This window comes from Phyllobates terribilis, unplaced genomic scaffold (genome assembly GCF_046119375.1).
Source record: "Phyllobates terribilis strain yellow unplaced genomic scaffold, ASM4611937v1 Scaffold_3__8_contigs__length_932513732, whole genome shotgun sequence".
NCBI classification, from domain to species: Eukaryota; Metazoa; Chordata; class Amphibia; order Anura; family Dendrobatidae; genus Phyllobates; species Phyllobates terribilis.
In genome coordinates this window covers 10,982,637-10,998,726 of record NW_027362763.1, presented here as the reverse complement: position 1 = coordinate 10,998,726, position 16,090 = coordinate 10,982,637, and the positions used below count along the sequence as shown (strand labels likewise).

Genomic DNA, 16,090 nt, shown 5'->3' with positions numbered 1-16,090 from the left:
AGAATGTGAGCAGGTTGTGGTCAGAAAGAGGGAGAGGTGAGTTAGAGAGGTTAGATAGGGAACAGAGGTGGGTGAAGATGAGGTCCAGCATGTGGCCGTCTTTGTGGGTGGGTGTGGAAGACCACTGAGTAAGACCAAAGGAGGAAGTGAGGGATAGAATCTTAGAGTCAGCTGAGAGGGAAGTGTCAATGGGGATGTTAAAGTCGCCCATGAGGATTGTGGGGATGTCAACGGAGAGGAAATGAAGTAGCCAGGTGGTGAATTGGTCAAAGAAAGTGGTGGTAGATGACAGCCAGTTGGAGGTTGGATGGGGAGTAGATGCACACGTAGTGCACTTCAAAAGAGGGGAGAGTAATTGAGGGCGGCAGTGGGATATGGGTGAAGGAGCAGTTTTCTGAGAGGAAGAAACCTATTCCTCCACCGTGCTTGCCGGTGGGGCGGGGGGTATGGGAGAGGTGGAATCCGCCATACGAAAGTGCAGCAGGAGAGGCTGTGTCGGAGGGGGTGAGCCAGGTTTCAGTGATGCCGAGGAAGGAAAGCTTGTTAGTGATGAAGAGATCGTGAATGTAGGAAAGTTTATTGCAGACAGAGCGAGCGTTCCATAGAACTCCTGTTAGTGGAACTGGGGAAGCGGGGGCTGGGCGTATAGGTATAAGGTTAGAAGGGTTACGAAAGTTTGAGATAGATCATGGGTAGGAGGTGGAAGTGATTGTAGGGATGTGGTGAGGAGGGCCAGGATTTGGAGAGATGTCGCCGGTAGTAAGGAAGAGCAGAGAAAGCGTTATTAGGTGGGAGCAGGAGAGGGCATGAGGTGGCTGTCTGTGTTTGGAGATAAAGGATTGTATGTTGTGGAATAGCTCTGAGGAGGAGGTGAGATGGGTGGGGAGAATGGAGGGAGAGATGAAGAGTTCCTTACTTGGTGTAGGGATTAGGGGTGGTTGTAAGTAGTAAAGGATTAAGGGGGTGAGACTGAAAACAAAGACAAACATTGTTTACTGTGACTTAGTATCCAGTTACCTTCAGTTCCCTTCAGGTTCAATTCAGGATTAATTCAAATTTCAGACACTTCAGCTAATGGACACTTAAGGTGAGGGACACAGACTAAAGTCTAACAGACTCTTAATTCACAATATATGGGCTACAGAATGCATTCAGCTGTGAAGCAGATGGGAGTGGCCTGTGCTCATCTTGATCAGCTGATTAGATTGAACCAGATGCTCAAAGACAGAGTAAACAAGGCGATAAATGAAAGTGGGGGGTGGGTGACGTACCATTAGAGAATTGGAACAGAACGGTATAGAGAAGACAACATGGAAGTCAGCATGGGAAAGTTGGGTGACGTACCAAACAGCACAAGACCACAGCAGCACTACTATGCAAGATAAACAAAACCATGGTAAATGGAGAGGCCATAAAATATCAGTAAAAGAGATTCTTTTGAACAATCTTTAAAATGAAAACAAAAAAAAAACCTGCAAAAAACACACAATGTTTCAGAACGCAAACACACGTAGAAATCAAAGGGGTGAAAAAAATGCTGCTCAAACGACAATATAATCTTGCATTTGGAAATAAAGAATACATCACATGTTTCTGCCCGGTATCGAACCGGGGACCTTTCGCGTGTAAAGCGAACGTGATAACCACTATAATACAGAAACTTCATGAAAAGGAGTGAAATGTTCACGTCATGCAATCAAGAGCAAAAGTGGAAACAGAGTAATGGCATCATCTGAAAAGCAAAACTTGCATCTTTCAATGAGGGAACTTTTCACTTGTCAGGCTAACGTGATTCTGGTTTAAACGTAGCTGAGCTGGATTTGCATGGAAAAAAACATTTTGGATAAAGCATTCTCATGCCTTTGTCCAAAAGCCAAAAAGAAAGAGAAAAAGCACGTAGATGCCTAGTTTTGCACCCTAAAACTCTCAGGTGTTACTTGAATTGTGATAACCTATCAACTGTCAAAACCACACACTGTTGTCAAAAGCAAACTCACGTAGAAATCGTAGCGGTGAAAAAAAATGCTGCTCAAACCAACAATATAATCTTGCATTTGGAAATAAAGAATAAATCACATGTTTCTGCCCGGTATCGAACCGGGGACCTTTCGCGTGTGAGGCGAACGTGATAACCGCTACACTACAGAAACTAGACGGAAAAAGTTTCTGTGTTCACGGCATGCAATCAAGATCAAGGACCGAAAGGCAAACGCTTTGATAGCAAACAATAAAATTATGTTTCTGCCCAGTTTCGAACTGGGGACCTTTCGCGTGTTAGGCGAACGTGATAACCGCTACACTACAGAAACTCACAGTACTACCAAAGACATTCACACATACCTAAATGCAATTGAACAAAATCATCCACCCAAAGCCAACAAGTTTACCTCAATGTTTAAAAACAGGACAAAGGGCATTTTTCAACCAGGGAACATGCGTTCATTTGTCAGGCCATTGTGAATCAAATGGGTGAAAATCATGCTGCCCAAACCAACAGTATAGCCTTGTGTGAGAAAAAATGCTCACAAACACATGTTTCTGCCCGGTGTCGAACCAGGGACCTTTCGCGTGTAAAGCGAACGTGATAACCACTACACTACAGAAACTTCATGAAAAGGAGTGAAATGTTCACGTCAAGCAATCAAGAGCAAAAGTGGAAACAGAGTAATGGCATCATCTGAAAAGCAAAACTTGCATCTTTCAATGAGGGAACTTTTCACTTGTCAGGCTAACGTGATTCTGGTTTAAACGTAGCTGAGCTGGATTTGCATGGAAAAAAACATTTTGGACAAAGCATTCTCATGCCTTTGTCCAAAAGCCAAAAAGAAAGAGAAAAAGCACGTAGATGCCTAGTTTTGCACCCTAAAACTCTCAGGTGTTACTTGAATTGTGATAACCTATCAACCGTCAAAAACACACACTGTTGTCAAAAGCAAACTCACGTAGAAATCGTAGCGGTGAAAAAAATGCTGCTCAAACCAACAATATAATCTTGCATTTGGAAATAAAGAATAAATCACATGTTTCTGCCCGGTATCGAACCGGGGACCTTTCGCGAGAGGCGCGAATGTGATAACCGCTACAATACAGAAAGTAGACGGAAAAAGCTTCTGTGGTCACGGCATGCAATCAAGATCAAGGACCAAAAGGCAAACGCTTTGATAGCAAACAATAAAATTATGTTTCTGCCCAGTTTCGAACTGGGGACCTTTCGCATGTTAGGCGAACATGATAACCACTACACTACAGAAACTCACGGTACTACCAAAGACATTCACACATACCTAAATGCAATTGAACAAAATCATCCACCCAAAGCCAACAGGTTCACCTCAATGTTTAAAAACAGGACAAAGGGCATTTTTCAACCAGGGAACATGCGTTCATTTGTCAGGCCATTGTGAATCAAATGGGTGAAAATCATGCTGCCCAAACCAACAGTATAGCCTTGTGTGAGAAAAAATGCTCACAAACACATGTTTCTGCCCGGTGTCGAACCAGGGACCTTTCGCGTGTAAAGCGAACGTGATAACCACTACACTACAGAAACTTCATGAAAAGGAGTAAAATGTTCACGTCAAGCAATCAAGAGCAAAAGTGGAAACAGAGTAATGGCATCATCTGAAAAGCAAAACTTGCATCTTTCAATGAGGGAACTTTTCACTTGTCAGGCTAACGTGATTCTGGTTTAAACGTAGCTGAGCTGGATTTGCATGGAAAAAAACATTTTGGACAAAGCATTCTCATGCCTTTGTCCAAAAGCCAAAAAGAAAGAGAAAAAGCACGTAGATGCCTAGTTTTGCACCCTAAAACTCTCAGGTGTTACTTGAATTGTGATAACCTATCAACTGTCAAAACCACACACTGTTGTCAAAAGCAAACTCACGTAGAAATCGTAGCGGTGAAAAAAATGCTGCTCAAACCAACAATATAATCTTGCATTTGGAAATAAAGAATAAATCACATGTTTCTGCCCGGTATCGAACCGGGGACTTTTCGCGTGAGAGGCGAACGTGATAACCGCTACAATACAGAAAGTAGACGGAAAAAGCTTCTGTGGTCACGGCATGCAATCAAGATCAAGGACCAAAAGGCAAACGCTTTGATAGCAAACAATAAAATTATTTTTCTGCCCAGTTTTGAACTGGGGACCTTTCGCATGTTAGGCGAACATGATAACCACTACACTACAGAAACTCACGGTACTACCAAAGACATTCACACATACCTAAATGCAATTGAACAAAATCATCCACCCAAAGCCAACAGGTTCACCTCAATGTTTAAAAACAAGACAAAGGGCATTTTTCAACCAGGGAACATGCGTTCATTTGTCAGGCCATTGTGAATCAAATGGGTGAAAATCATGCTGCCCAAACCAACAGTATAGCCTTGTGTGAGAAAAAATGCTCACAAACACATGTTTCTGCCCGGTGTCGAACCAGGGACCTTTCGCGTGTAAAGCGAACGTGATAACCACTACACTACAGAAACTTCATGAAAAGGAGTGAAATGTTCACGTCAAGCAATCAAGAGCAAAAGTGGAAACAGAGTAATGGCATCATCTGAAAAGCAAAACTTGCATCTTTCAATGAGGGAACTTTTCACTTGTCAGGCTAACGTGATTCTGGTTTAAACGTAGCTGAGCTGGATTTGCATGGAAAAAAACATTTTGGATAAAGCATTCTCATGCCTTTGTCCAAAAGCCAAAAAGAAAGAGAAAAAACACGTAGATGCCTAGTTTTGCACCCTAAAACTCTCAGGTGTTACTTGAATTGTGATAACCTATCAACTGTCAAAACCACACACTGTTGTCAAAAGCAAACTCACGTAGAAATCGTATTGGTGAAAAAAATGCTGCTCAAACAAACAATATAATCTTGCATTTGGAAATAAAGAATAAATCACATGTTTCTGCCCGGTATCGAACCGGGGACCTTTCGCGTGTGAGGCAAACGTGATAACCGCTACACTACAGAAACTAGACTGAAAAAGCTTCTGTGGTCACGGCACGCAATCAAGATCAAGGACCGAAAGGCAAACGCTTTGATAGCAAACAATAAAATTATGTTTCTGCCCAGTTTCGAACTGGGGACCTTTCGCGTGTTAGGCGAACGTGATAACCGCTACACTACAGAAAATCACTGTACTACCAAAGACATTCACACATACCTAAATGCAATTGAACAAAATCATCCACCCAAAGCCAACAGGTTTACCTCAATGTTTAAAAACAGGACAAAGGGCATTTTTCAACCAGGGAACATGCGTTCATTTGTCAGGCCATTGTGAATCAAATGGGTGAAAATCATGCTGCCCAAACCAACAGTATAGCCTTGTGTGAGAAAAAATGCTCACAAACACATGTTTCTGCCCGGTGTCAAACCAGGGACCTTTCGCGTGTAAAGCGAACGTGATAACCACTACACTACAGAAACTTCATGAAAGGGAGTGAAATGTTCACGTCAAGCAATCAAGAGCAAAAGTGGAAACAGAGTAATGGCATCATCTGAAAAGCAAAACTTGCATCTTTCAATGAGGGAACTTTTCACTTGTCAGGCTAACGTGATTCTGGTTTAAACGTAGCTGAGCTGGATTTGCATGGAAAAAAACATTTTGGATAAAGCATTCTCATGCCTTTGTCCAAAAGCCAAAAAGAAAGAGAAAAAGCACGTAGATGCCTAGTTTTGCACCCTAAAACTCTCAGGTGTTACTTGAATTGTGATAACCTATCAACTGTCAAAACCACACACTGTTGTCAAAAGCAAACTCACGTAGAAATCGTAGCGGTGAAAAAAATGCTGCTCAAACCAACAATATAATCTTGCATTTGGAAATAAAGAATAAATCACATGTTTCTGCCCGGTATCGAACCGGGGACCTTTCGCGTGTGAGGCGAACGTGATAACCGCTACACTACAGAAACAAGACGGAAAAAGCTTCTGTGGTCACGGCATGCAATCAAGATCAAGGACCGTAAGGCAAACGCTTTGATAGCAAACAATAAAATTATGTTTCTGCCCAGTTTCGAACTGGGGATCTTTCGCGTGTTAGGCGAACGTGATAACTGCTACACTACAGAAACTCACGGTACTACCAAAGACATTCACACATACCTAAATGCAATTGAACAAAATCATCCACCCAAAGCCAACAGGTTCACCTCAATGTTTAAAAACAGGACAAAGGGCATTTTTCAACCAGGGAACATGCGTTCATTTGTCAGGCCATTGTGAATCAAATGGGTGAAAATCATGCTGCCCAAACCAACAGTATAGCCTTGTGTGAGAAAAAATGCTCACAAACACATGTTTCTGCCCGGTGTCGAACCAGGGACCTTTCGCGTGTAAAGCGAACGTGATAACCACTACACTACAGAAACTTCATGAAAAGGAGTAAAATGTTCACGTCAAGCAATCAAGAGCAAAAGTGGAAACAGAGTAATGGCATCATCTGAAAAGCAAAACTTGCATCTTTCAATGAGGGAACTTTTCACTTGTCAGGCTAACGTGATTCTGGTTTAAACGTAGCTGAGCTGGATTTGCATGGAAAAAAACATTTTGGACAAAGCATTCTCATGCCTTTGTCCAAAAGCCAAAAAGAAAGAGAAAAAGCACGTAGATGCCTAGTTTTGCACCCTAAAACTCTCAGGTGTTACTTGAATTGTGATAACCTATCAACTGTCAAAACCACACACTGTTGTCAAAAGCAAACTCACGTAGAAATCGTAGCGGTGAAAAAAATGCTGCTCAAACCAACAATATAATCTTGCATTTGGAAATAAAGAATAAATCACATGTTTCTGCCCGGTATCGAACCGGGGACTTTTCGCGTGAGAGGCGAACGTGATAACCGCTACAATACAGAAAGTAGACGGAAAAAGCTTCTGTGGTCACGGCATGCAATCAAGATCAAGGACCAAAAGGCAAACGCTTTGATAGCAAACAATAAAATTATTTTTCTGCCCAGTTTTGAACTGGGGACCTTTCGCATGTTAGGCGAACATGATAACCACTACACTACAGAAACTCACGGTACTACCAAAGACATTCACACATACCTAAATGCAATTGAACAAAATCATCCACCCAAAGCCAACAGGTTCACCTCAATGTTTAAAAACAAGACAAAGGGCATTTTTCAACCAGGGAACATGCGTTCATTTGTCAGGCCATTGTGAATCAAATGGGTGAAAATCATGCTGCCCAAACCAACAGTATAGCCTTGTGTGAGAAAAAATGCTCACAAACACATGTTTCTGCCCGGTGTCGAACCAGGGACCTTTCGCGTGTAAAGCGAACGTGATAACCACTACACTACAGAAACTTCATGAAAAGGAGTGAAATGTTCACGTCAAGCAATCAAGAGCAAAAGTGGAAACAGAGTAATGGCATCATCTGAAAAGCAAAACTTGCATCTTTCAATGAGGGAACTTTTCACTTGTCAGGCTAACGTGATTCTGGTTTAAACGTAGCTGAGCTGGATTTGCATGGAAAAAAACATTTTGGATAAAGCATTCTCATGCCTTTGTCCAAAAGCCAAAAAGAAAGAGAAAAAACACGTAGATGCCTAGTTTTGCACCCTAAAACTCTCAGGTGTTACTTGAATTGTGATAACCTATCAACTGTCAAAACCACACACTGTTGTCAAAAGCAAACTCACGTAGAAATCGTATTGGTGAAAAAAATGCTGCTCAAACAAACAATATAATCTTGCATTTGGAAATAAAGAATAAATCACATGTTTCTGCCCGGTATCGAACCGGGGACCTTTCGCGTGTGAGGCAAACGTGATAACCGCTACACTACAGAAACTAGACTGAAAAAGCTTCTGTGGTCACGGCACGCAATCAAGATCAAGGACCGAAAGGCAAACGCTTTGATAGCAAACAATAAAATTATGTTTCTGCCCAGTTTCGAACTGGGGACCTTTCGCGTGTTAGGCGAACGTGATAACCGCTACACTACAGAAAATCACTGTACTACCAAAGACATTCACACATACCTAAATGCAATTGAACAAAATCATCCACCCAAAGCCAACAGGTTTACCTCAATGTTTAAAAACAGGACAAAGGGCATTTTTCAACCAGGGAACATGCGTTCATTTGTCAGGCCATTGTGAATCAAATGGGTGAAAATCATGCTGCCCAAACCAACAGTATAGCCTTGTGTGAGAAAAAATGCTCACAAACACATGTTTCTGCCCGGTGTCAAACCAGGGACCTTTCGCGTGTAAAGCGAACGTGATAACCACTACACTACAGAAACTTCATGAAAGGGAGTGAAATGTTCACGTCAAGCAATCAAGAGCAAAAGTGGAAACAGAGTAATGGCATCATCTGAAAAGCAAAACTTGCATCTTTCAATGAGGGAACTTTTCACTTGTCAGGCTAACGTGATTCTGGTTTAAACGTAGCTGAGCTGGATTTGCATGGAAAAAAACATTTTGGATAAAGCATTCTCATGCCTTTGTCCAAAAGCCAAAAAGAAAGAGAAAAAGCACGTAGATGCCTAGTTTTGCACCCTAAAACTCTCAGGTGTTACTTGAATTGTGATAACCTATCAACTGTCAAAACCACACACTGTTGTCAAAAGCAAACTCACGTAGAAATCGTAGCGGTGAAAAAAATGCTGCTCAAACCAACAATATAATCTTGCATTTGGAAATAAAGAATAAATCACATGTTTCTGCCCGGTATCGAACCGGGGACCTTTCGCGTGTGAGGCGAACGTGATAACCGCTACACTACAGAAACAAGACGGAAAAAGCTTCTGTGGTCACGGCATGCAATCAAGATCAAGGACCGTAAGGCAAACGCTTTGATAGCAAACAATAAAATTATGTTTCTGCCCAGTTTCGAACTGGGGATCTTTCGCGTGTTAGGCGAACGTGATAACTGCTACACTACAGAAACTCACGGTACTACCAAAGACATTCACACATACCTAAATGCAATTGAACAAAATCATCCACCCAAAGCCAACAAGTTTACCTCAATGTTTAAAAACAGGACAAAGGGCATTTTTCAACCAGGGAACATGCGTTCATTTGTCAGGCCATTGTGAATCAAATGGGTGAAAATCATGCTGCCCAAACCAACAGTATAGCCTTGTGTGAGAAAAAATGCTCACAAACACATGTTTCTGCCCAGTGTCGAACCAGGGACCTTTCGCGTGTAAAGCGAACGTGATAACCACTACACTACAGAAACTTCATGAAAAGGAGTGAAATGTTCACGTCAAGCAATCAAGTGCAAAAGTGGAAACCGAGTAATGGCATCATCTGAAAAGCAAAACTTGCATCTTTCAATGAGGGAACTTTTCACTTGTCAGGCTAACGTGATTCTGGTTTAAACGTAGCTGAGCTGGATTTGCATGGAAAAAAACATTTTGGATAAAGCATTCTCATGCCTTTGTCCAAAAGCCAAAAAGAAAGAGAAAAAGCACGTAGATGCCTAGTTTTGCACCCTAAAACTCTCAGGTGTTACTTGAATTGTGATAACCTATCAACTGTCAAAACCACACACTGTTGTCAAAAGCAAACTCACGTAGAAATCGTAGCGGTGAAAAAAAATGCTGCTCAAACCAACAATATAATCTTGCATTTGGAAATAAAGAATAAATCACATGTTTCTGCCCGGTATCGAACCGGGGACCTTTCGCGTGTGAGGCGAACGTGATAACCGCTACACTACAGAAACTAGACGGAAAAAGTTTCTGTGTTCACGGCATGCAATCAAGATCAAGGACCGAAAGGCAAACGCTTTGATAGCAAACAATAAAATTATGTTTCTGCCCAGTTTCGAACTGGGGACCTTTCGCGTGTTAGGCGAACGTGATAACCGCTACACTACAGAAACTCACAGTACTACCAAAGACATTCACACATACCTAAATGCAATTGAACAAAATCATCCACCCAAAGCCAACAAGTTTACCTCAATGTTTAAAAACAGGACAAAGGGCATTTTTCAACCAGGGAACATGCGTTCATTTGTCAGGCCATTGTGAATCAAATGGGTGAAAATCATGCTGCCCAAACCAACAGTATAGCCTTGTGTGAGAAAAAATGCTCACAAACACATGTTTCTGCCCGGTGTCGAACCAGGGACCTTTCGCGTGTAAAGCGAACGTGATAACCACTAGACTACAGAAACTTCATGAAAAGGAGTGAAATGTTCACGTCAAGCAATCAAGAGCAAAAGTGGAAACAGAGTAATGGCATCATCTGAAAAGCAAAACTTGCATCTTTCAATGAGGGAACTTTTCACTTGTCAGGCTAACGTGATTCTGGTTTAAACGTAGCTGAGCTGGATTTGCATGGAAAAAAACATTTTGGATAAAGCATTCTCATGCCTTTGTCCAAAAGCCAAAAAGAAAGAGAAAAAGCACGTAGATGCCTAGTTTTGCACCCTAAAACTCTCAGGTGTTACTTGAATTGTGATAACCTATCAACTGTCAAAACCACACACTGTTGTCAAAAGCAAACTCACGTAGAAATCGTAGTGGTGAAAAAAATGCTGCTCAAACCAACAATATAATCTTGCATTTGGAAATAAAGAATAAATCACATGTTTCTGCCCGGTATCGAACCGGGGACCTTTCGCGTGTGAGGCGAACGTGATAACCGCTACACTACAGAAACTAGACTGAAAAAGCTTCTGTGGTCACGGCATGCAATCAAGATCAAGGACCGAAAGGCAAACGCTTTGATAGCAAACAATAAAATTATGTTTCTGCCCAGTTTCGAACTGGGGACCTTTCGCGTGTTAGGCGAACGTGATAACCGCTACACTACAGAAACTCACTGTACTACCAAAGACATTCACACATACCTAAATGCAATTGAACAAAATCATCCACCCAAAGCCAACAAGTTTACCTCAATGTTTAAAAACAGGACAAAGGGCATTTTTCAACCAGGGAACATGCGTTCATTTGTCAGGCCATTGTGAATCAAATGGGTGAAAATCATGCTGCCCAAACCAACAGTATAGCCTTGTGTGAGAAAAAATGCTCACAAACACATGTTTCTGCCCGGTGTCAAACCAGGGACCTTTCGCGTGTAAAGCGAACGTGATAACCACTACACTACAGAAACTTCATGAAAGGGAGTGAAATGTTCACGTCAAGCAATCAAGTGCAAAAGTGGAAACAGAGTAATGGCATCATCTGAAAAGCAAAACTTGCATCTTTCAATGAGGGAACTTTTCACTTGTCAGGCTAACGTGATTCTGGTTTAAACGTAGCTGAGCTGGATTTGCATGGAAAAAAACATTTTGGATAAAGCATTCTCATGCCTTTGTCCAAAAGCCAAAAAGAAAGAGAAAAAGCACGTAGATGCCTAGTTTTGCACCCTAAAACTCTCAGGTGTTACTTGAATTGTGATAACCTATCAACTGTCAAAACCACACACTATTGTCAAAAGCAAACTCACGTAGAAATCGTAGCGGTGAAAAAAATGCTGCTCAAACCAACAATATAATCTTGCATTTGGAAATAAAGAATAAATCACATGTTTCTGCCCGGTATCGAACCGGGGACCTTTCGCGTGTGAGGCGAACGTGATAACCGCTACACTACAGAAACTCGACGGAAAAAGTTTCTGTGTTCACGGCATGCAATCAAGATCAAGGACCGAAAGGCAAACACTTTGATAGCAAACAATAAAATTATGTTTCTGCCCAGTTTCGAACTGGGGACCTTTCGCGTGTTAGGCGAACGTGATAACCGCTACACTACAGAAACTCACGGTACTACCAAAGACATTCACACATACCTAAATGCAATTGAACAAAATCATCCACCCAAAGCCAACAAGTTTACCTCAATGTTTAAAAACAGGACAAAGGGCATTTTTCAACCAGGGAACATGCGTTCATTTGTCAGGCCATTGTGAATCAAATGGGTGAAAATCATGCTGCCCAAACCAACAGTATAGCCTTGTGTGAGAAAAAATGCTCACAAACACATGTTTCTGCCCGGTGTCGAACCAGGGACCTTTCGCGTGTAAAGCGAACGTGATAACCACTACACTACAGAAACTTCATGAAAAGGAGTGAAATGTTCACGTCAAGCAATCAAGAGCAAAAGTGGAAACAGAGTAATGGCATCATCTGAAAAGCAAAACTTGCATCTTTCAATGAGGGAACTTTTCACTTGTCAGGCTAACGTGATTCTGGTTTAAACGTAGCTGAGCTGGATTTGCATGGAAAAAAACATTTTGGATAAAGCATTCTCATGCCTTTGTCCAAAAGCCAAAAAGAAAGAGAAAAAGCACGTAGATGCCTAGTTTTGCACCCTAAAACTCTCAGGTGTTACTTGAATTGTGATAACCTATCAACTGTCAAAACCACACACTGTTGTCAAAAGCAAACTGACGTAGAAATCGTAGTGGTGAAAAAAATGCTGCTCAAACCAACAATATAATCTTGCATTTGGAAATAAAGAATAAATCACATGTTTCTGCCCGGTATCGAACCGGGGACCTTTCGCGTGTGAGGCGAACGTGATAACCGCTACACTACAGAAACTAGACTGAAAAAGCTTCTGTGGTCACGGCATGCAATCAAGATCAAGGACCGAAAGGCAAACGCTTTGATAGCAAACAATAAAATTATGTTTCTGCCCAGTTTCGAACTGGGGACCTTTCGCGTGTTAGGCGAACGTGATAACCGCTACACTACAGAAACTCACGGTACTACCAAAGACATTCACACATACCTAAATGCAATTGAACAAAATCATCCACCCAAAGCCAACAAGTTTACCTCAATGTTTAAAAACAGGACAAAGGGCATTTTTCAACCAGGGAACATGCGTTCATTTGTCAGGCCATTGTGAATCAAATGGGTGAAAATCATGCTGCCCAAACCAACAGTATAGCCTTGTGTGAGAAAAAATGCTCACAAACACATGTTTCTGCCCGGTGTCAAACCAGGGACCTTTCGCGTGTAAAGCGAACGTGATAACCACTACACTACAGAAACTTCATGAAAAGGAGTGAAATGTTCACGTCAAGCAATCAAGAGCAAAAGTGGAAACAGAGTAATGGCATCATCTGAAAAGCAAAACTTGCATCTTTCAATGAGGGAACTTTTCACTTGTCAGGCTAACGTGATTCTGGTTTAAACGTAGCTGAGCTGGATTTGCATGGAAAAAACATTTTGGATAAAGCATTCTCATGCCTTTGTCCAAAAGCCAAAAAGAAAGAGAAAAAGCACGTAGATGCCTAGTTTTGCACCCTAAAACTCTCAGGTGTTACTTGAATTGTGATAACCCATCAACTGTCAAAACCACACACTGTTGTCAAAAGCAAACTCACGTAGAAATCGTAGTGGTGAAAAAAATGCTGCTCAAACCAACAATATAATCTTGCATTTGGAAATAAAGAATAGATCACATGTTTCTGCCCGGTATCGAACCGGGGACCTTTCGCGTGTGAGGCGAACGTGATAACCGCTACACTACAGAAACTAGACTGAAAAAGCTTCTGTGGTCACGGCACGCAATCAAGATCAAGGACCGAAAGGCAAACGCTTTGATAGCAAACAATAAAATTATGTTTCTGCCCAGTTTCGAACTGGGGACCTTTTGCGTGTGAGGCGAACGTGATAACCGCTACACTACAGAAACTCACTGTACTACCAAAGACATTCACACATACCTAAATGCAATTGAACAAAATCATCCACCCAAAGCCAACAGGTTTACCTCAATGTTTAAAAACAGGACAAAGGGCATTTTTCAACCAGGGAACATGCGTTCATTTGTCAGGCCATTGTGAATCAAATGGGTGAAAATCATGCTGCCCAAACCAACAGTATAGCCTTGTGTGAGAAAAAATGCTCACAAACACATGTTTCTGCCCGGTGTCAAACCAGGGACCTTTCGCGTGTAAAGCGAACGTGATAACCACTACACTACAGAAACTTCATGAAAGGGAGTGAAATGTTCACGTCAAGCAATCAAGTGCAAAAGTGGAAACAGAGTAATGGCATCATCTGAAAAGCAAAACTTGCATCTTTCAATGAGGGAACTTTTCACTTGTCAGGCTAACGTGATTCTGGTTTAAACGTAGCTGAGCTGGATTTGCATGGAAAAAAACATTTTGGATAAAGCATTCTCATGCCTTTGTCCAAAAGCCAAAAAGAAAGAGAAAAAGCACGTAGATGCCTAGTTTTGCACCCTAAAACTCTCAGGTGTTTCTTGAATTGTGATAACCTATCAACTGTCAAAACCACACACTGTTGTCAAAAGCAAACTCACGTAGAAATCGTAGCGGTGAAAAAAAATGCTGCTCAAACCAACAATATAATCTTGCATTTGGAAATAAAGAATAAATCACATGTTTCTGCCCGGTATCGAACCGGGGACCTTTCGCGTGTGAGGCGAACGTGATAACCGCTACACTACAGAAACTCGACGGAAAAAGTTTCTGTGTTCACGGCATGCAATCAAGATCAAGGACCGAAAGGCAAACGCTTTGATAGCAAACAATAAAATTATGTTTCTGCCCAGTTTCGAACTGGGGACCTTTCGCGTGTTAGGCGAACGTGATAACCGCTACACTACAGAAACTCACGGTACTACCAAAGACATTCACACATACCTAAATGCAATTGAACAAAATCATCCACCCAAAGCCAACAAGTTTACCTCAATGTTTAAAAACAGGACAAAGGGCATTTTTCAACCAGGGAACATGCGTTCATTTGTCAGGCCATTGTGAATCAAATGGGTGAAAATCATGCTGCCCAAACCAACAGTATAGCCTTGTGTGAGAAAAAATGCTCACAAACACATGTTTCTGCCCGGTGTCGAACCAGGGACCTTTCGCGTGTAAAGCGAACGTGATAACCACTACACTACAGAAACTTCATGAAAAGGAGTGAAATGTTCACGTCAAGCAATCAAGAGCAAAAGTGGAAACAGAGTAATGGCATCATCTGAAAAGCAAAACTTGCATCTTTCAATGAGGGAACTTTTCACTTGTCAGGCTAACGTGATTCTGGTTTAAACGTAGCTGAGCTGGATTTGCATGGAAAAAAACATTTTGGATAAAGCATTCTCATGCCTTTGTCCAAAAGCCAAAAAGAAAGAGAAAAAGCACGTAGATGCCTAGTTTTGCACCCTAAAACTCTCAGGTGTTACTTGAATTGTGATAACCTATCAACTGTCAAAACCACACACTGTTGTCAAAAGCAAACTGACGTAGAAATCGTAGTGGTGAAAAAAATGCTGCTCAAACCAACAATATAATCTTGCATTTGGAAATAAAGAATAAATCACATGTTTCTGCCCGGTATCGAACCGGGGACCTTTCGCGTGTGAGGCGAACGTGATAACCGCTACACTACAGAAACTAGACTGAAAAAGCTTCTGTGGTCACGGCATGCAATCAAGATCAAGGACCGAAAGGCAAACGCTTTGATAGCAAACAATAAAATTATGTTTCTGCCCAGTTTCGAACTGGGGACCTTTCGCGTGTTAGGCGAACGTGATAACCGTTACACTACAGAAACTCACTGTACTACCAAAGACATTCACACATACCTAAATGCAATTGAACAAAATCATCCACCCAAAGCCAACAGGTTTACCTCAATGTTTAAAAACAGGACAAAGGGCATTTTTCAACCAGGGAACATGCGTTCATTTGTCAGGCCATTGTGAATCAAATGGGTGAAAATCATGCTGCCCAAACCAACAGTATAGCCTTGTGTGAGAAAAAATGCTCACAAACACATGTTTCTGCCCGGTGTCAAACCAAGGACCTTTCGCGTGTAAAGCGAACGTGATAACCACTACACTACAGAAACTTCATGAAAGGGAGTGAAATGTTCACGTCAAGCAATCAAGAGCAAAAGTGGAAACAGAGTAATGGCATCATCTGAAAAGCAAAACTTGCATCTTTCAATGAGGGAACTTTTCACTTGTCAGGCTAACGTGATTCTGGTTTAAACGTAGCTGAGCTGGATTTGCATGGAAAAAAACATTTTGGACAAAGCATTCTCATGCCTTTGTCCAAAAGCCAAAAAGAAAGAGAAAAAGCACGTAGATGCCTAGTTTTGCACCCTAAAACTCTC

General features: G+C 41.7%; 43 non-coding genes across 43 annotated transcripts; all 43 read right to left on the bottom strand.

Moving 5' to 3' along the window:
* Positions 1-1,588: 1,588 nt before the first annotated feature.
* TRNAV-UAC (transfer RNA valine (anticodon UAC)) lies at positions 1,589-1,661 on the bottom strand. The gene has a single exon. It is a non-coding gene; the product is annotated as a tRNA-Val (tRNA).
* Positions 1,662-2,077: 416 nt separating this feature from the next.
* On the bottom strand, positions 2,078-2,150 carry TRNAV-CAC (transfer RNA valine (anticodon CAC)). The gene has a single exon. It is a non-coding gene; the product is annotated as a tRNA-Val (tRNA).
* An 86-nt stretch (positions 2,151-2,236) lies between these two features.
* TRNAV-AAC (transfer RNA valine (anticodon AAC)) lies at positions 2,237-2,309 on the bottom strand. Its single transcript has one exon. It is a non-coding gene; the product is annotated as a tRNA-Val (tRNA).
* A 224-nt stretch (positions 2,310-2,533) lies between these two features.
* On the bottom strand, positions 2,534-2,606 carry TRNAV-UAC (transfer RNA valine (anticodon UAC)). The gene has a single exon. It is a non-coding gene; the product is annotated as a tRNA-Val (tRNA).
* Positions 2,607-3,180: 574 nt separating this feature from the next.
* Positions 3,181-3,253, bottom strand: TRNAV-AAC (transfer RNA valine (anticodon AAC)). The gene has a single exon. It is a non-coding gene; the product is annotated as a tRNA-Val (tRNA).
* Positions 3,254-3,477: 224 nt separating this feature from the next.
* TRNAV-UAC (transfer RNA valine (anticodon UAC)) lies at positions 3,478-3,550 on the bottom strand. The gene has a single exon. It is a non-coding gene; the product is annotated as a tRNA-Val (tRNA).
* A 574-nt stretch (positions 3,551-4,124) lies between these two features.
* TRNAV-AAC (transfer RNA valine (anticodon AAC)) lies at positions 4,125-4,197 on the bottom strand. Its single transcript has one exon. It is a non-coding gene; the product is annotated as a tRNA-Val (tRNA).
* Positions 4,198-4,421: 224 nt separating this feature from the next.
* Positions 4,422-4,494, bottom strand: TRNAV-UAC (transfer RNA valine (anticodon UAC)). Its single transcript has one exon. It is a non-coding gene; the product is annotated as a tRNA-Val (tRNA).
* Positions 4,495-4,909: 415 nt separating this feature from the next.
* TRNAV-CAC (transfer RNA valine (anticodon CAC)) lies at positions 4,910-4,982 on the bottom strand. The gene has a single exon. It is a non-coding gene; the product is annotated as a tRNA-Val (tRNA).
* An 86-nt stretch (positions 4,983-5,068) lies between these two features.
* Positions 5,069-5,141, bottom strand: TRNAV-AAC (transfer RNA valine (anticodon AAC)). The gene has a single exon. It is a non-coding gene; the product is annotated as a tRNA-Val (tRNA).
* Positions 5,142-5,365: 224 nt separating this feature from the next.
* TRNAV-UAC (transfer RNA valine (anticodon UAC)) lies at positions 5,366-5,438 on the bottom strand. The gene has a single exon. It is a non-coding gene; the product is annotated as a tRNA-Val (tRNA).
* Positions 5,439-5,853: 415 nt separating this feature from the next.
* On the bottom strand, positions 5,854-5,926 carry TRNAV-CAC (transfer RNA valine (anticodon CAC)). Its single transcript has one exon. It is a non-coding gene; the product is annotated as a tRNA-Val (tRNA).
* Positions 5,927-6,012: 86 nt separating this feature from the next.
* On the bottom strand, positions 6,013-6,085 carry TRNAV-AAC (transfer RNA valine (anticodon AAC)). Its single transcript has one exon. It is a non-coding gene; the product is annotated as a tRNA-Val (tRNA).
* Positions 6,086-6,309: 224 nt separating this feature from the next.
* TRNAV-UAC (transfer RNA valine (anticodon UAC)) lies at positions 6,310-6,382 on the bottom strand. The gene has a single exon. It is a non-coding gene; the product is annotated as a tRNA-Val (tRNA).
* Positions 6,383-6,956: 574 nt separating this feature from the next.
* TRNAV-AAC (transfer RNA valine (anticodon AAC)) lies at positions 6,957-7,029 on the bottom strand. Its single transcript has one exon. It is a non-coding gene; the product is annotated as a tRNA-Val (tRNA).
* Positions 7,030-7,253: 224 nt separating this feature from the next.
* Positions 7,254-7,326, bottom strand: TRNAV-UAC (transfer RNA valine (anticodon UAC)). Its single transcript has one exon. It is a non-coding gene; the product is annotated as a tRNA-Val (tRNA).
* A 415-nt stretch (positions 7,327-7,741) lies between these two features.
* Positions 7,742-7,814, bottom strand: TRNAV-CAC (transfer RNA valine (anticodon CAC)). The gene has a single exon. It is a non-coding gene; the product is annotated as a tRNA-Val (tRNA).
* Positions 7,815-7,900: 86 nt separating this feature from the next.
* On the bottom strand, positions 7,901-7,973 carry TRNAV-AAC (transfer RNA valine (anticodon AAC)). The gene has a single exon. It is a non-coding gene; the product is annotated as a tRNA-Val (tRNA).
* Positions 7,974-8,197: 224 nt separating this feature from the next.
* TRNAV-UAC (transfer RNA valine (anticodon UAC)) lies at positions 8,198-8,270 on the bottom strand. The gene has a single exon. It is a non-coding gene; the product is annotated as a tRNA-Val (tRNA).
* A 415-nt stretch (positions 8,271-8,685) lies between these two features.
* Positions 8,686-8,758, bottom strand: TRNAV-CAC (transfer RNA valine (anticodon CAC)). Its single transcript has one exon. It is a non-coding gene; the product is annotated as a tRNA-Val (tRNA).
* Positions 8,759-8,844: 86 nt separating this feature from the next.
* On the bottom strand, positions 8,845-8,917 carry TRNAV-AAC (transfer RNA valine (anticodon AAC)). The gene has a single exon. It is a non-coding gene; the product is annotated as a tRNA-Val (tRNA).
* Positions 8,918-9,141: 224 nt separating this feature from the next.
* TRNAV-UAC (transfer RNA valine (anticodon UAC)) lies at positions 9,142-9,214 on the bottom strand. The gene has a single exon. It is a non-coding gene; the product is annotated as a tRNA-Val (tRNA).
* Positions 9,215-9,630: 416 nt separating this feature from the next.
* On the bottom strand, positions 9,631-9,703 carry TRNAV-CAC (transfer RNA valine (anticodon CAC)). Its single transcript has one exon. It is a non-coding gene; the product is annotated as a tRNA-Val (tRNA).
* An 86-nt stretch (positions 9,704-9,789) lies between these two features.
* TRNAV-AAC (transfer RNA valine (anticodon AAC)) lies at positions 9,790-9,862 on the bottom strand. Its single transcript has one exon. It is a non-coding gene; the product is annotated as a tRNA-Val (tRNA).
* Positions 9,863-10,086: 224 nt separating this feature from the next.
* On the bottom strand, positions 10,087-10,159 carry TRNAV-UAC (transfer RNA valine (anticodon UAC)). Its single transcript has one exon. It is a non-coding gene; the product is annotated as a tRNA-Val (tRNA).
* Positions 10,160-10,574: 415 nt separating this feature from the next.
* On the bottom strand, positions 10,575-10,647 carry TRNAV-CAC (transfer RNA valine (anticodon CAC)). The gene has a single exon. It is a non-coding gene; the product is annotated as a tRNA-Val (tRNA).
* Positions 10,648-10,733: 86 nt separating this feature from the next.
* Positions 10,734-10,806, bottom strand: TRNAV-AAC (transfer RNA valine (anticodon AAC)). The gene has a single exon. It is a non-coding gene; the product is annotated as a tRNA-Val (tRNA).
* A 224-nt stretch (positions 10,807-11,030) lies between these two features.
* TRNAV-UAC (transfer RNA valine (anticodon UAC)) lies at positions 11,031-11,103 on the bottom strand. Its single transcript has one exon. It is a non-coding gene; the product is annotated as a tRNA-Val (tRNA).
* A 415-nt stretch (positions 11,104-11,518) lies between these two features.
* Positions 11,519-11,591, bottom strand: TRNAV-CAC (transfer RNA valine (anticodon CAC)). Its single transcript has one exon. It is a non-coding gene; the product is annotated as a tRNA-Val (tRNA).
* An 86-nt stretch (positions 11,592-11,677) lies between these two features.
* Positions 11,678-11,750, bottom strand: TRNAV-AAC (transfer RNA valine (anticodon AAC)). Its single transcript has one exon. It is a non-coding gene; the product is annotated as a tRNA-Val (tRNA).
* A 224-nt stretch (positions 11,751-11,974) lies between these two features.
* Positions 11,975-12,047, bottom strand: TRNAV-UAC (transfer RNA valine (anticodon UAC)). Its single transcript has one exon. It is a non-coding gene; the product is annotated as a tRNA-Val (tRNA).
* Positions 12,048-12,462: 415 nt separating this feature from the next.
* Positions 12,463-12,535, bottom strand: TRNAV-CAC (transfer RNA valine (anticodon CAC)). Its single transcript has one exon. It is a non-coding gene; the product is annotated as a tRNA-Val (tRNA).
* An 86-nt stretch (positions 12,536-12,621) lies between these two features.
* On the bottom strand, positions 12,622-12,694 carry TRNAV-AAC (transfer RNA valine (anticodon AAC)). The gene has a single exon. It is a non-coding gene; the product is annotated as a tRNA-Val (tRNA).
* Positions 12,695-12,918: 224 nt separating this feature from the next.
* On the bottom strand, positions 12,919-12,991 carry TRNAV-UAC (transfer RNA valine (anticodon UAC)). The gene has a single exon. It is a non-coding gene; the product is annotated as a tRNA-Val (tRNA).
* A 414-nt stretch (positions 12,992-13,405) lies between these two features.
* TRNAV-CAC (transfer RNA valine (anticodon CAC)) lies at positions 13,406-13,478 on the bottom strand. The gene has a single exon. It is a non-coding gene; the product is annotated as a tRNA-Val (tRNA).
* An 86-nt stretch (positions 13,479-13,564) lies between these two features.
* TRNAV-CAC (transfer RNA valine (anticodon CAC)) lies at positions 13,565-13,637 on the bottom strand. The gene has a single exon. It is a non-coding gene; the product is annotated as a tRNA-Val (tRNA).
* A 224-nt stretch (positions 13,638-13,861) lies between these two features.
* On the bottom strand, positions 13,862-13,934 carry TRNAV-UAC (transfer RNA valine (anticodon UAC)). The gene has a single exon. It is a non-coding gene; the product is annotated as a tRNA-Val (tRNA).
* Positions 13,935-14,350: 416 nt separating this feature from the next.
* On the bottom strand, positions 14,351-14,423 carry TRNAV-CAC (transfer RNA valine (anticodon CAC)). The gene has a single exon. It is a non-coding gene; the product is annotated as a tRNA-Val (tRNA).
* An 86-nt stretch (positions 14,424-14,509) lies between these two features.
* TRNAV-AAC (transfer RNA valine (anticodon AAC)) lies at positions 14,510-14,582 on the bottom strand. Its single transcript has one exon. It is a non-coding gene; the product is annotated as a tRNA-Val (tRNA).
* A 224-nt stretch (positions 14,583-14,806) lies between these two features.
* On the bottom strand, positions 14,807-14,879 carry TRNAV-UAC (transfer RNA valine (anticodon UAC)). The gene has a single exon. It is a non-coding gene; the product is annotated as a tRNA-Val (tRNA).
* A 415-nt stretch (positions 14,880-15,294) lies between these two features.
* Positions 15,295-15,367, bottom strand: TRNAV-CAC (transfer RNA valine (anticodon CAC)). The gene has a single exon. It is a non-coding gene; the product is annotated as a tRNA-Val (tRNA).
* An 86-nt stretch (positions 15,368-15,453) lies between these two features.
* TRNAV-AAC (transfer RNA valine (anticodon AAC)) lies at positions 15,454-15,526 on the bottom strand. Its single transcript has one exon. It is a non-coding gene; the product is annotated as a tRNA-Val (tRNA).
* Positions 15,527-15,750: 224 nt separating this feature from the next.
* TRNAV-UAC (transfer RNA valine (anticodon UAC)) lies at positions 15,751-15,823 on the bottom strand. Its single transcript has one exon. It is a non-coding gene; the product is annotated as a tRNA-Val (tRNA).
* Between the last annotated feature and the right edge of the window lie 267 nt (positions 15,824-16,090).